The sequence below is a fragment of the Eptesicus fuscus genome, chromosome 9 (genome assembly GCF_027574615.1).
Source record: "Eptesicus fuscus isolate TK198812 chromosome 9, DD_ASM_mEF_20220401, whole genome shotgun sequence".
Classification (NCBI taxonomy): Eukaryota; Metazoa; Chordata; class Mammalia; order Chiroptera; family Vespertilionidae; genus Eptesicus; species Eptesicus fuscus.
In genome coordinates, this window is record NC_072481.1 from 33,812,053 (window position 1) to 33,816,234 (window position 4,182).

The 4,182-nt window shown below is 39.5% G+C and overlaps 1 non-coding gene across 1 annotated transcript; it reads left to right on the forward strand.

Annotated features, from left to right (window-relative positions):
- The first annotated feature begins 1,362 nt into the window (after window positions 1-1,362).
- On the forward strand, window positions 1,363-1,465 carry LOC114230822 (U6 spliceosomal RNA). The gene has a single exon (XR_003616797.1). It is a non-coding gene; the product is annotated as a U6 spliceosomal RNA (small nuclear RNA).
- The last annotated feature ends 2,717 nt before the right edge of the window (window positions 1,466-4,182 follow it).

Below are 4,182 nucleotides of genomic sequence, written 5' to 3' on the forward strand. Positions count from 1 at the left end.
GTCCAGGGACCCCCGCAGGCCTGGCATGGAGTAGGGAATGCAGTCCCTGGGTAGTGAGAAGCCATGAAAATATTTGAGGCTGGGTAGTAACATGATCCAGTATAATGTGGTAGATAAGCTTGAAGGTATAGAGTCATCCTGGGTCCAAACCTGAGTTCTACCATTTGCCAGCTGAGTGTGCTTGGGCAAATTACTTAATCTCACTGTGCCTCAGCTTTCTTTTCTATAAAATTGAAGTGAAATTGGGTATTACCTCATGGAGTTGTTGAGAAGATTAAACATATATAAAGTGCTTATAGCAGTTCTGACATATAATAAACACCCAATACATGTAAGTTTACATTATTACTTAGTTTTTCAAAAGGTCATTATGACTACTGTATGGAGAATGAATGTGTGTGGGATAAAAGGGAGGCCAGTTATGAGGCTAATGAATAGTCTGGATGAGAGATGATGAGTGAGGTAGTGGTAGTGGAAACGGAGAAATGGACTAATTTGACATATTTTCGGAGGTAAAACTTTCATATTTTGCATATGGATTGGACACTGTGGAGGAGGAAAATAAAGGAATCTAGAAGGACCCCTAGGTTTCTGGCTAGAGCTGCCAGATAGACAGCAGTGGCATTTCCTGGAAGGGAGGAGCCTGTGGGAAGCAGATTTGACAGGGAAATTAGTTCTATTTGAGACATTTAATTATTTAGGTTTAAGATGTCAGTGAGCTATCCAAGTAGATGCCAATTAGGCAGTTGGTTATATGTTTGGAGACCAGAAGAGAGGTCAGGGATGAAGATATGAATTTAGAAGTTACTAGCATAATCAGCATTTGGAGAATGGAAATACTAGTAGCTGAGATCATCTAGGGAGAGAGTATACAGAGAGAAGGGAAAGGAGCCAAGAAGAGTTCTGAGGAGCAACATATTTTATGATGGTTGAATAGACAAGGAGTCTGAGGAGAGGCCTGTGAAGAGACAGTAAAACCAGAAGAGAGAGTGTTTCAGGAAAATTGGAGAGGTCAGCTGAGAGTCGAAAGGTCAAATAAGATAAGGATAGGAAAATATTGGTCAGCAATGATATTGGCAAGAGCAGTTTGGGTGAAATAAGAGCACTAAGTAAGCATCTAATAGGTTGAAGAATGAATTGGAGGTGTTCTTGCTTTTACAGCCAATATACTACCAGTGGTCGGCAAACTCATTAGTCAACAGAGCCAAATATCAACAGTACAATGATTGAAATTTCTTTTAAGAGCCAAATTTTTTAAACTTAAACTTCTTCTAACGTTACTTCTTCAAAATAGACTCGCCCAGGCTGTGGTACTTTGTGGAAGAGCCACACTCAAGAGGCCAAAGAGCCTCATGTGGCTCACTGTAGTAAACAATACAGAGAAATACAGAGAACAATACAGAGAAGTTTGGCATGACTCCTACACATAGATGACACACAGATTTGTGAAGCATTTTATATGTTTTTTTGTATGGGCTTGACTTTTGGACAATGCTACTTTTTAAAAAATATATTTTTATTGATTTTAGAGAAGAAGGGAGGAGAGAGAGATAGAAACATCAATGATGAGAGAGAATCATTGATTGGCTGCCTCCTGCACGCCCCCTCCTAGGGGGTGAGCCCGCAACCCAGGCATGTGCCCTTGACCAGAATTGAACCTGGGACCCTTCAGTCCTCAGGCTGATGCTCTATCTACTGAGCCAAACCAGCTAGGGTGACATACTAGCTTTTACATATTTAAAAATAAAATTGGATCAATAAAAATGAGAGGGATCCTAAAACAAAATATAAGCAGAAACAAATAAACCTAACTAAATTTAAATAATATTACCACTCTGAAGGTTTTAAAAAAACACCTTTGAACACAGTACTTTGAATATATACCATTAGTCAAAAACAAAACAAAACAAACAAACCACATAAAACAAAACTGCAAACAAACCTTGAATCCTATTTAGTAGATTGTTTTTGGTAGTGGAATGGGTGTAGCAATTCTGAAATTATTCTGTGTGTATCATAACATTGAGCAAATGCAAAAAGACTTCGATGGTGTTGAGAGCCACAGTTCTCACTCTGGGAACAGGGACATGCAAATAAGGATTGGGAGAAAGAACCCTGTGGTGTTGAATTGGAATTAGAGGAGTCAGTAGTGAATTCATGATTAAGAATAGTTGAACTAGATAAAGTTGCCATTTTCCCCCTTGAGCTCTGTTTACTTAAAGGGCTGAGAAATAATCACACCCCAATAGCAATGAGCAATCTGGTGCCCAGATCTTGGTTTCTAAATACTATTCCCCATTGAAATGGGAGCTCTCTGGAGAGACGGATGATTTCCAAAGGAGACAGAGAAAGTACAATGATGAACCTGGAATATCATATTATACCAGAAAGCAAGGAAGTGCTTAAAACAAGTGAATAAATGAATAAATAAATAAATAAAATAATGGACATGTTCAAAAGGATACCAGAGCCAGCTTGAGGGGGCTCTCACTGGCGAAATATGGCACAAGCTGAATATTTAAATGAATAATGATAGGAATGGATTATAAACTATTAAATAAAATAGGAATCCACCAGTCTATACTGATGATGATAAATATATCTATAATAATAAAAGCGTAATATGCTAATTAGACCAAACAGCCGAATGACCTTCCAGACATCCTTCCGGATGACCTTCCCAATGAAACCGGGGCTGCGAGAGCTGAGGCAGTTGCCGCAGCTGCGAGGGCCGAGCCCCTTGCATGAATTTCGTGCATCGGGCCTCTAGTCCTATATAATAAAACCCTAATATGCAAATTGACGGAACAGCAGAATGACCGCACACTGACCACCAGAGGGCAGATGTTCAATGCAGGAGCTGCCCCCTAGTGGTCAGTGCATTCCCACAGGCGGAGCGCCACTCAGCCAGAAGCCAGGCTCACAGCTGGTGAGTGCAGCGGCAGTGGCAGGAGCCTCTCCTGCCTCCACTGCAGGTGGGCGGTAAGGAGCAAGGGGTCCCAGACTGCGAGAGGGCGCAGGCCAGGCTGAGAGACCCTCCTCCCCCGCCAGAGGCACCGGGCCTCTAGTAAATAAATAAGAAAGAAGGGAAAGTTTTATAGTAGAATGCCAACTGAAAATGTAGATGGACTAAGAGTTATAAAATCACCATTTTGCAACCATCATAGTAATTGATTCAGGCAAGAATTAATTTTCAACAAATATTGAAAGCTTTGGGTGAAACTTTTGAAGAGGACCAGGATATTTTCACAGTCTCAAAGTTCCTCTCCACAGATTACTCATTATTTACACAGAAAAAAATGCTAACTTTGCAGTGAAGAAACCTGGCAGATACCACCTTAACCAACTGATCAAAGTGAACACCATCAATAATGGGATCAAGTGACACCATGTGTCTCCTCATCTGATGTACTGAGGACACAATATCCCATAGTACCCTATCCCTCCACCCCCAAAATCTAATCATAAGAAAACATGAGACAAAACCAAATAGAGGGAAATTTTACAAAACACTGGCCTGTACTTTTCAAAAATGTCAATATCACAAATAACAATGAAAGACTAGGGAACTGTTCTAGATTCAAGGAGACTAAAGAGTCATGACAGTTAAAGGCAAAGCATGATTAGGGATCAGGCACTGCGTCAGACCCTGTATCAGAGGGGAAACTGTTATATAGGACATTATCAGGCCAATTAGTGACCTTTGAATATGAACTAGGTATAAATCTTATATAAGTATTAAATATCCTGAGTTGGATCATCATACTGGGGCAAGGTGTCCTGTGTCCTCCAAAATTTGATCATCATATCTATATACAGGGTGTCCCCCCAAAATGTATACGTACTTTTTTGTGATAGGTCAATTGATGTTTCTTTTTTTCTCTTTCTCTCTTTCTTTCTTTCTTTCTTTCTTTCTTTCTTTCTTTTTTTCAGATTTAACCCATTGGAATTAATAATTATTCAAAATGTATAAAAAATTTGGGATACCATATATGTGTGTGTGTGTGTGTGTGTGTGTGTGTGTGTGTGTACACACACAAATGCACTACATACAGAAATAAAGAGATTGGGACAAAATGTTAACTTCTGTTACATCTGGAAGAAGAGTATATGGGAACTCTTTGTAATACTCTTGCAAATCTTCTGTAAGTTTGAAATTATTTTAAAGTAAGACGTAAAAAA